This window comes from Chiloscyllium plagiosum, unplaced genomic scaffold, assembly GCF_037043375.1.
Source record: "Chiloscyllium plagiosum isolate Xiang-an unplaced genomic scaffold, Cpla_swu_hap1 HiC_scaffold_16, whole genome shotgun sequence".
NCBI classification, from domain to species: Eukaryota; Metazoa; Chordata; class Chondrichthyes; order Orectolobiformes; family Hemiscylliidae; genus Chiloscyllium; species Chiloscyllium plagiosum.
In genome coordinates, this window is record NW_028270154.1 from 6618374 (window position 1) to 6630019 (window position 11646).

Genomic DNA, 11646 nt, shown 5'->3' on the forward strand with positions numbered 1-11646 from the left:
CTGATCTAGATTCAGCTGATTCCTCAATGTGGTGTCAATAATTTTGTTCCATACGCCACACTATTGTATCTCATACTTATTCAAAGTGTGTTCCACGGAACCACAGAAAGATGGACTTAGTCAGAATTTTCTGCTCCAAGATTTGAGCTTGTGGCATTTATAAATTAAGTCACTCACTCGGCATTCCTCTGTGCATTATTTCTAAATAGTATTCACCCAATTAATAATAAACAGCCTTCTGTAAATTAGTGCACTACAGAAAACAATTCAAGTATTAAACACACATCTGCAAACCCTAGAGATAAAATTTTTGTAAATCAAAGGATGCATTTTAATAAAAGCAGATTTAAGTGAATTGGCAAAAGGAACAAAAGTGAAATGAGGGGAAAGATAAATTACATAACAGTTATGTTCTGGAATTTAGGGTAATATCAGAGTCTCTCCACTGATGCTGCCAGACTTGTTAGTTTCTCCCGTATTCTCTGCATTTGTTTCATGATCTAGAATGTGTTGGCTGAAAGGGTGGTGGAAATAGTTTCAGTGATAACTTTCAAAATGGAAATGGATAAATACTTGGAAGGAATAAATGTGCAGTAGGGAGTGGGCAGAATAGGAAGAATCAGATAGCTTTTTTATGGAGGATTTATTATGTAGGAGTCTGTTGGTGAAATATTTCGACAAGATCCCTCATCCCTCTGCTGTTTGTGATATATATAGGATGAAAATGTCGTAGGGTAGGTTAGTAAGTTTGCAGACAATACAAAGAATGGTGGAGTTGTGAATCGTGAAGAAGGTTATCAAAGAATACATAGGATTTAGATCAGTTGCAGACATGGTTGGAGAAATGGCAGATGGAGTTTAATCTGGGAAAGTGTGAGGTACTGCACTTTGGGAGATCAAATGTTCAGGAAAAGTATACAATTAATGGCATGACCCTGAGCAGCATTGATGTACAGAGGGATCTTGGGGTTCAAGTCCATAGCTCCCTGAAAGTAGCCACACAAGTTGAGACAATGGTAAAGAAGGCGTGTGGCATGCTTGCCTTATATTGGTCAGGGAATTGAGTACAAGAGTCAGGATGCCATCTTACAGCTTTATAAAACTTTGGTTATGCCACACTTAGAGTTCTGCGTTCAATTCTGGTTGCCACAATACACGAAGGATGTGGAGGATTTGGAGAGGGTGCACAAGGGGTTTACCAGGATACTGCCTGGATTAGAGGGTATGAGCTGTAAGGAGAGGCTGCAAAAACTCAGGTTGTTGCCTCCAGAGCAGTGACAGCTGAGGGGAGAGTTGATAGAAGTCTATAAAAGTATGAGATACGTAGATAGGGTTGACAGTCAGAATGTTTTTTTTCCCAGAGTTGAAATGTCTAAAACTAGGTATTTAAGGTGAGAGGTGGAAATTCAAAGAGATGTGGGGGGCATGTTTTTTACACAGAGAGTGGTAGGAGTCTAAAATGCACTGCCAGGGTAGTAGTTGAGGCAAATTCAATAAGGGCATTTAAGAGACTTTTAGATAAGCACATGAATATGCGAGGAATGGAGTGGTATAGACCAAGGGCAGGCAGAAGGTGCTCGTTTAATTTGGCATCATGTTTGGCACAACAACATGGGCCAAAGGGCCCAATCCTGTGCTGTATTGTCCTATGTTCTATGTTCCAATGGTAAGGTTGGCAGCAGTGCAGTGCAAAGAGAGTGACTTTTCCACTTTAAGTGGGATAGCTGGCAATGTGTGTTTTGTTTGGTAATAAACCAGTCATTGGCTGTTGATGTAATAAGCTTGACTAACTTGTGCTAAATATTAAACCTGGCAATGTCTGAAATGGCTAAATCATCAACTGACTTCAATTTAAAATGTGGAGGAGTGGGACTGGAAAAAGAAACATTGATCCCTTCCAGCTTCTGTTGTAAAAATATGAATGACTTGGATGAAGAGGCAGAAAGTAATGCACTTCAATTTGCTGTTAATACAAAGCCAGATAGAAAAGTAAGTTATGGGGAGGACACAGAGAGGCTACAAAGAGATGTAATGAGATTAAGTGAATAGGCAACAAGAGGGTACACAAAGTAAAATGTAGTGAGGGGGGAAGGTACTCCCTTGAGTGGTAAGAACAGAAAAATGGAGTATTTTTTGAAAGGCATGAAACTTATAAATGTTGATATTCACAGAGATTTAGATGTACGTATGCAAAAAAAGCAAGTTAAGAAGCAGCAAGCAATTAGGAAGGTAAGTGGCATGTTGAACTTTATTGCAAGTCTGATTAAAATTGCATAGGATTTTGCTGAGATCATATCTGGAACACTGTGTGCAGTTTTGATTTCTATACCTGCACGAGAGGCAATACAGTGAAGCTTCACAACATTGGCCCTAGGACTAAAGGGAGTTTTTGCTATAAATCTAAATAAAAGCAGAACACTGCAGATGGTGGAAATCTAAAGCAAATGTATTGAATTCTGGAAAAACTTAACAGGTCTGGCAGCATCTGTGAAGAGAGAAATAGAGGTAATGTTTCGAGTTGTCTTCTTCTGGGATTTATCCTTGAATGAGAGGTTGAGTGAATGGGACCAAGATTCACCAGAGTTTAAAAGAATGAGAGATGATCTCATTGAGACACACAAGATTCCAAATGGGCTGAGAGAGCATACGCTGAGCGATTGTAAGTTAGGAGGGAGCCTAGAGTCTAAACACAGAATTACTCTTAGGAAAAGAAATGAGAAGAAATTACTTCATTCAAAAGATCATAAATCTTTGGAATACTCCATCTCCAGGATCCATATTTGAATCAAAATGAAGCTGAAAGGGACACAGACTCCTCTGTCTGAAGACATTGAAGGTTTTAAGAGAGCAAATTCTATTGCATGCTATACACATTTGCAATGTAACAAAGCAGCCTGAAGTTCAATAATAATTGGCACTTGTTTTGTAGTCTGACACAGATTGAAAATGTAATTGTTATGTTTCTGCTGATACAAGGCACAGGTATCACAAGTTCTTGTGAATTCAATCAGGATAAAACAGACTGTAATCTCTGATCTGTTGCTGAGAATGATGCTCTGGAAGTTGAATAGCATCTCAATGTGTGCATGTACACAAAGGAGCACAAAAACAACACATTTCATTCATGCAGTGCCTTTGACATGCTAAAATATTAGGGCCATAAGACATAGAAGCAGAAATTAGGTCATTTGGCCATCGAGTCTGCTCTGCTATTCAATCATGGCTGATAAGTTTTTGAACCCCATTCTACCGCTTTCTCCCCATAACCTTTGATCCCCTTGACAAACAGGGATATTCAAAGGGTCTTCATAAAAGTGGAATCAAATAGAATTGAATATGAGATATGAAAGGTGACATTAGGACACTGGTCAAAATGGGGGTGTTAATCAAGTTAAAAAATATTTTTAGACTTCTTGAAAGTATTTTCAAAATAAATTTCTTACCGCGTATTCATTGCACCACCAAAACCCTCTAATTCCTCATCCACAGATGCTTGTGGATGTGGTGCCAATCAGGCGGGTTGCTTTGTCCCTGATGGTGTCAAGCTTCTTGAGTGTTGTTGGAGCTGCACCCATCCAGGCAGGTGGGGATCATTCCTGAGATGTGCCTTGCAGGTGGTGGACAAGCTATGGGGAGTCAGGAGGTGAGTTACTTGTTCCAGGATTCCCAGCCTCTGATGAAGTCTTGTAGCTGCTGTATTTTTATGGTTTCATCCTTTATCCACATGACCTCTGTCAGGAGATTATTATATATCAGAAGTTATTAGAAAATAGATGGATGTTTGAATACTAAAATTCCTCTTTCTACATACCCCTGCACTTTAGAATTTGGTAAGCAGTAATTCCTGCACCTTTGGCTTGTGAGTTCTAACTGCGTAAAATGAGACTGCACTCTAACTTTCCTTGTCATTGCACAAATGGATTGAAATATCGCTTAATTTGGCTCCTGTCCATTTCCTTACATTAAAAGAGGACTTTTCTCTTGGCTCCCTCTCAATCTGTTATAGTTTTCAGATAATGACAATTCCAATGACCTTCCTTGTGATTCCTGAACAATGTGCCCACTGCGTGTTATTTTTCTCATCACAATCAACTTTGTCACTTTTCCTTTGTTCCTGACCTGGTTCAATGACCTTCTCATTACTCATTTTTATCATTTTTTTTCTTAGCATGCATAAATAGCATTATAATTCAAACATCCTCAGCTCTCTTCCCGTTTTATTCTTCAAGATCCAAGTTTAAATCCTGCATAATGCAGTTGACACTCCCCCGCCCCCCGCAACCCAGGCAACACATCAGCATTCTACTTATCACCAGTTTCATTTAACTGGTGCCCATATCTTGTTAAATGCGACCTTGTAATTGTTTCTGACCATGTGTCTTCTTTATTACTTTGTCCATTTTTTTGTCATGAAACGGCAGAAGCAAACAAGTCCATTTATTTTCCATGTCAATCTTTGAGATAAACTTTATCTATGTTTTTTTTAAATTCAGTTGTGGGAGTTGGGTGTAATTGGCTGGCCAGCATTGATAGCCCATTCCTATTTGACCTTGAGAAGGTGGTAGTGAGCTGTCTCCTTGAATCGCTGCAGTGCACTTGCTGTGAGTTGATCCACAATGCCGGTAGGGAGGGAATTCCAGGATTTTGACCCAGTGGCTGTGAAGGAACGACAGTATACTTCCAAGTCAGGGTGGTGAGTGGCTTGGAGGGGAACTTGCAGGTGGTGGTGCTCCCAAGTGCCTGCTGCCCTTGTCCTTCTAGATGGAAGTGGTTTTGGGTTTGGAAGGTGCTGTCTAAGGATCTTTGGTGAATTTCTGCAGTGCATCTTGTAGATAGTGCACACTGCTGCTACTGAGCACCGATGGTGGAGAGATTGAATGTTTGTGAATGTGGTGCAATCAAACAGGTTGCTTTGTCCTGGATGGTGTCAAGCTTCTTGAGTGCTGCTGGAGCTGCTTCCATCCAGGGCAATTGGGGAGTATTCCATCACACTCCCAACTTGTACCTTGTAGATGGTGGACAGGTTTTGGGGTATGAGGAAGTGAGTTACTCGCCGCAGTACCCCTAGTCTCTGACCTGCTCATGTAGCCACTGTGTGTATGGCCTGAGTCCAGTTGAGTTTCTGGTCAATGGTAACTCCAAGGATGTTGACAGTGGGGGATTCAGTGATAGTAATACTGTTGAATGTCAAGGTGCATTGTTAAGAGTGTCTCTTATTGGTGATGGTCATTGCCTGCTACTTGTAGGTCCAAGTCTGGATGTTGTCCAAGTCTTGTTGCGTTTGCGCACGGACTGCTTCATGATGCGAGGAGTCGCGAATGGTGTTGAATACTGTGCAATCATCGGCAAACTTCCTTACTTCTGACCTTATGACAGAGGGAAGGTCATTGATGAAGCAGCTGAAGATTGTTGGGCATAGGACACTACCCTGATGTCCTGGAGCTGAGATGGCTGACCCTCCAACAACCACAACCATCTTCATTTTTGCCAGGAATGACTCTAACCAGCAGAGTGTTTGCCCCCTGATACATATTGATTCTAGGAGAAAGTGAGGACTGCAGATGCTGGAGACCAGATTTGAGAGTGTGATGCTAGAAAAGCACAGCAGGTCAGGCAGCATCCGAGGACCAGGAGAATCTACATTTTGGGCATAAACCCTTCATCAGGAATGGCTCCTGATGAAGGGCTTATGCCTGAAACATCGATTCTCCTGCTCCTTGAATGCTGGCTGACCGACTGTGCTTTTCCAACACCACACTCTTGACCCATTGTTTCCAGTTTTGCCAGGGCCCCTTGATGCCATACTTGGTCAAATGTGGCCTTGATGTCATGGGCGGTCACTCTTACCTCTCTGTGATGCAGGCATAAGCCAGATAGTGTTCAGAAGCTTGCTAGACAAGGTCCAAACCTATCTGACCTTTACCACCTGGACAGACAAAGCAAAATATATATGGGAACAACAATTTACCTACTGTTGCATGCCATCCTTGAAGTTTATCACCATTTCCTTCACTGTTACTGGGTGAAGATGGTGGAGCTACCTTCCTAATAGGGTATACCCACATCACATCTGCTCTAGTGTTCCAGAGGGCAGCTCACCATCACCTTCTCCAAAGCAATTAAGGATGGGCACAAAATGCTGGTTCAGTCAGTGATGCCCACATCTTTAGAATGCATGAGATTAGGTTAGATTGGATTCCCTACAGTGTGGAAACAGGCTCTTTGGTCCAACCAGTCCACACCGACCCACCGAAGATTAACCCATCCGGTCCCATTTTCGTCTGACTAATGCACCTAACACTGTGGGCAATTTAGCATGGCCAATTCACCTGACCTGCCCATCTTTGGATTTTGGGAGGAAACCGGAGCACCCGGAGGAAACCCATGCAGATACAGGGAGAATGTGCAAACTCCACACAGACAGTCACCTGAGTCTGGAATTGAACCTGGGTTTGGTGCTGTGAGGCAGCAGTGCTAACCACTGAGCCAAAATGCCACTCAAATAACAAAGCAATTGTTCTAGAATTTTGAAAGTTAACGGGTGATCTGATCAAAGTCTTCAAGATATTAACATTTGGAATATTGCGTGCAGTTCTGGTCACTGCACTACAGGAGGGATGTGGATGCTTTGGAGAGGGTGCAAAAAAGGTTTACCAGGATGTTGCCTGGTTTGGAGTGGATTAGCTGTAAGAAAAGTTTGGACCATACTTGGATTGTTTTCACTTGAGCACTGGAGACTGATGTGCAATCTGACAGAAGTATATAAAATTATGAGCGGTACGGATAGGATTGATATTTTAAGTCTTTTTTCCAGGGTGGAAATGTCAAGTAATAGGGGGCATGGGCTTAAAATGAGAAGTGGAGAGTTTAAGGGAGATATGTGAGGAAAGTCTTTTTATGCAGAAGGTGATAGGTGCTTAGAATGCGTTGAAACTTTATTGCTGGAACAGCACAGCAGGTCAGGCAGCATCCAGGGAACAGGAGATTCGACGTTTCGGGCACAGGCCCTTCTTCAGGAATGCGTTGTCAGGGGAAATGGTAGATGCAGATAAAATAACAATGTTTAACAGACATTTGGATAGACACATGAACAGGCAGGGAATAGAGGGATATAAGCCAAGTGCAGACAGATGGGATTAGTATAGAATGGCATTATGGTAGCATAGACAGTGGGCTGAGGGATGGTTCTTGTATTGTGGTGTTTGACGAAAAGATAGGGTAGGTCGAGATAAATTACTTCAATTGGTTGTATATTTTCGAAATAGGTAATGTTTGGGAAATCCTGATTCAAATCCTGCCATGGCAGATGGTGGAATTTGATTCAATAAAAATCTCGAATTAAGCGTCTAATGATGACTTTGAAACAATTGTCAACTGTTGGAAAAACCCATCTGTTCACTAACATCCTTTCGGGAAGGAAACTGTCATCCTTACTTGGTCTGGCCTACATGTGACTCCAGACCCACAGTAATGTGGTTGACTCTTAATTGCCCTCTGGGTAATAAGGGATGGGCAATAAATGCTGGTCTAGCCAAGTGCACCTCATCCCATGAATGAATGAAAGATTACAGTCTAAAAATTGGAACCAGACCAGTCAAAAGAGTCACCATAAGGGTCTTAGAGGTTTGGAATTCTACTCCAGAAATGGTAGTTGGTGCTAGATCTATTGTAATCTTGAATCTGAGCTACATACACTTTTGTTAGATTGAAGTATTAAGGGATCTAGTCCAAAGGTAGTTTTTATGGAGTTAGGTCACAGATCAGCCACAATCTCATTGAATTGCAGAATACGCTCGATGGGCTGAATGACAAATTCCCGTTCCTTTGAACGCAAAAAGCAAAATCCTCAATTCAGTCAGGGAAGTTTTTTTTTCCCTGAGGTATTTGGTGGTGAAGTTTCTGTTTGAATCTTTGCTGTCTCCTGTCTGTGAATATGAAGGATGCTGTTCAGTAAGGAATGCTAATCACAACGAAGAACAACAGTATGTCCCAAAGCAGAGTAACATGGAAACTGGAAGAGGATTTGAGAATAATCTTGCTTCTGTGGGCTTTCTGCTCTCACCTTTCTGTTAACAATCACAGGGTAGTGGATATCTGTCAAACTAAGCATTGCATACCTAGACTGAGATAAATGTGAGGTGCTACATTTTGGAAAAGCAAATCAGAGCAGGACTTATGCACTTAATGGTAAGGTAATGGTAAATGTTGCTGAACATAGAGACCTTGGAGTGCAGGTTCATAGTTCCTTGAAAGTACAGTCACAGGTAGATAGGATAGTGAAGAAGGCATTTGGTATGCTTTCCTTTATGGGTCAGATTATTGAGTACAGGAGTTGGGAGGTCATGTTGTAGCTGTACAGGACATTGGTTAGGCCACTTTTGGAATGTTGGGTGCAATTCTGGTCTCCTTCTTATTGGAAGGATGTTGTTTAACTTGAAAGGGTTCAGAAATGATTTCCAAGGATGTTGCCAGGGTTGAAGGATTTGGGCTATAGGGAGAGGTTGAATAAGCTGGGGCTGTTTTCCTTGGATCATCAGAAGCTGAGAGGTAACCTTCTAGAGGTTTATAAAATCATGAGGGGCATGGATAGGGTAAATAGACAAGGTATTTTTCCCTAGGGTGAGAGAGTCCAGTACTAGAGGACATAGGTTTAGGGTGAGAGGGGAAAGGTATAAATGGGACCTAAGGGGCAACTTTTTCACGCAGAGGGTGATGCATATAGGGAATGAGCTGCCAGAGGAAGTGGTGGAGGCTGGTACACTTGTAACATTTAAAAGGCATCTGGATGGGTATATGAATAAGAAGAGTTTAGAGGGATATGGGCCAAGTGCTGGCAAATGGGACTAGATTAGGCTAGGATATCTGGTCAGCATGGACGAGCTGGACCGAAGGGTCTGTTTCCATGTTGTAAATCGCTATGACTTTGACTCTATGACTCTAAACACCACAACTAGTGAGTTAGTCCTAAGACAGTGCAGGAGGGATGGGGATCTTGGGTCTATGATAGGGTCACTGACCTCGTGATTTGACCTGGATGATTCCAAAATGTCCTGAAAGCTCCTATCCATTACAGGTATATTATAAATCTTCCATCATGCCTGTGAGACAAGCTTTATTGAAGGGAGGAACAATTTTGAAGGGATCAGAGGTTACCTCCAATGTAGAGTGACTCCAGCCTATAATTTGCAAAGGATGACTTGTATTTTAATCAATCTAACACACAATGATGATGCAAGGTATTATTGCTTAAATGTCAAATGTTTTGCATATCATAATGTCTTCTTCCTCCCCCTAGCTAATGAATGGAACCACACAATGGAAACCTGTGAAGTCTTAGTCATTGTATTTCTGTCCATGAATTTAATAAAAGCTTAAGTTTTCTTAATGTGCTGACACTTTCCCTGTGCATGTCCATGATGCCAAAATACAGAAACCACAGATCATAGAATCTCTTCTTTAATACTCACACGTCTGTTCCCATTTTAGTTGTGTTGCCATTGCAGATGAATTTCCATATTCGAACCAATATTTTTGTAGCTAACGTTAGCTAAACCAGGCAAGACTTCCTGACATGGCAGTCGGGTAATAAAAATCTCTCGCTGAAAATAGCCTGACGCTTAGTCTTGAGTATTAACAGTGTGACTATTTTCTTTAGCAGCTTGTTTCATTGTGAGTTTGCCTTGGGAAGAAAGATTATTGATGTACTGTCTTGGAAACAAAAGATCTGTGAGTTTGTGTAGATAATTACTCCATGATTTGTAATTGCTGGAGGGAACCTGGTTCTTGTTTCTGTTACCTCCCGATGGTTTATTCCATATTTTATGAAACATGGTCAGTGTGCTTTCTTCCCTCCTTATGCTATGAGCACTTGCTCATGAATTCTGAAATGGTTTTGAATCGCTGTGGCTCTGTGGGGTGGCATTTGTGCCTCAGAATGAGAATAATCTGAGTTCAAATCTCACACTAAAAATGTAGTCATAAGTTCAGGCTGATGATTCAATGCAGAACTGAGACAATGCTGCACTTTTCAAAGGGACTACTTTTTGAATGAAGTTTGAAAGTAAGGCCACATCTGCTTTTGCAGGTGGACGTAAAAGATGTCATGCATTATTTTTGAGAGAGGGCAGGGACATTCTGGACAATATTTATTCCTTATTCTTTTATGATAGTATTATTGTGAGTGTGAGCTTCCTGTGCGTGAATTAGCTGTTGGGTTTCCTATTGTACAACACTGACTGTACTTCAAAGTTGATTTGAATTAATTTAATATTGTCACATGTACCTAAATACAATGAAAAGTTTTGTTTTGCATGCAGTCCAGGTAGATCATATCATAGAAAGATCATAGGGTGATAGAACAAGCAAGGAACACAAAGTTAAGCTTGCAAAGAAGGCACACAGAGAGTGAGATCAACATTTGTGGGCGGCACTTGGCACAGTGGTTAGCACTGCTGCCTTACAGCGCCGGAGACCTGGGTTCAATTCCTGCCTCAAGCCATGCTAAATTGCCTGTAGTGTTAGGTAAGGGGTATGGGTGGGTGACAGGTCGGTGTAGACTTGTTGGGCCGAAGGGCCTGTTTCCACACTGTAATGTAAATCTAATCTAAATGTAAAATATGAGAGGTCCATTCTGAAGTCTAATAACAACAGGGAAGCAGCTGTTCTTTATTGTCTGGAAAGTAATCTATAAATGTAAGAACTTTTCTGTTCTTTATCAATCCAATTGCATTTTACTAAACAATACCAAAGCTTTTACAGAATGGAGTGTTACTAGAAAAAACAGAGACAGACTATTAAAGATTTGTCTTGCAATCAACAGGACATTTGCAAAAATACCACATTTCAAAAAGTGCAGTTTAGACAGCATGAAGAGATGTTAATTTCTTGTCAAGTGGACTTTGAGTTATTTTCAGCAATACCAAAATGCTCCTTAACCAATGTTTAATCATCACTGATTAAGTAATCTTAGTAATTTACAGGTCAAGGAGGGAATCTGACTTGGATTTGGGTTTAAATAATTTCAAGCAATGTGGAAAGATGTCCCAGGCTGGGACTTTTTTATCTGGAAGGTAGGAAGTTGAGACAAGACCTTATAAAATAATGAGGAGTACAGATAGGGATAGTGATAGTTGCCTTTTCCCTAGGATGGGGGATTTCAAGGCTAGGGGGCACATTCTTAAGATGAGAGGAGAGAGATTTAAGAAAGACATGAGGGGCAGTTTTTTTACACAAACGGTGGTTTGTTTGTGGAATTAATTTCCAGTGGAAATGGTGGATATGGGTACAATCACAATGTTTAAAAGATGGTTGGATAAGTACACGAACAGGAAAGGTTTGGAGGGATATGGGCCAGGAGCAGGCAGGTGGGACTACTTTAGTTCGGGATTATGTTCAGCATGGACTGGCTGGACGAAAGGGTCTGTTTCTGTGCTGTATGATTCTGTGACTCTATGACAATTATGAAATTGTGTTTAGTATTTATTATCCATGGCAGTGTCCCTGCCTTTGAGCCAGAAGGCCTATGTTCATGTCTCATTTTGCTCCTGAACTGTGTAATACAGGTCATTTAAAAGAAAAGTGAGGAAGCCCTTCATAATTTCAGCACAAGTGGTGCAATGGAAATCATTGGATCTGCAAAGGAATCTT

At 41.2% G+C, this 11646-nt stretch overlaps 1 long non-coding RNA gene across 1 annotated transcript in view; it reads right to left on the reverse strand.

Annotated features, from left to right (window-relative positions):
- The window catches only part of LOC122556418 (uncharacterized), a 100918-nt gene extending 97056 nt beyond the window's left edge, over nucleotides 1-3862 (reverse strand). Inside the window, exon 1 of the long non-coding RNA XR_006313531.2 lies at nucleotides 3444-3862. This is a non-coding gene — a long non-coding RNA (uncharacterized LOC122556418). The remainder of the gene's footprint in view (nucleotides 1-3443) is intronic.
- Between the last annotated feature and the right edge of the window lie 7784 nt (nucleotides 3863-11646).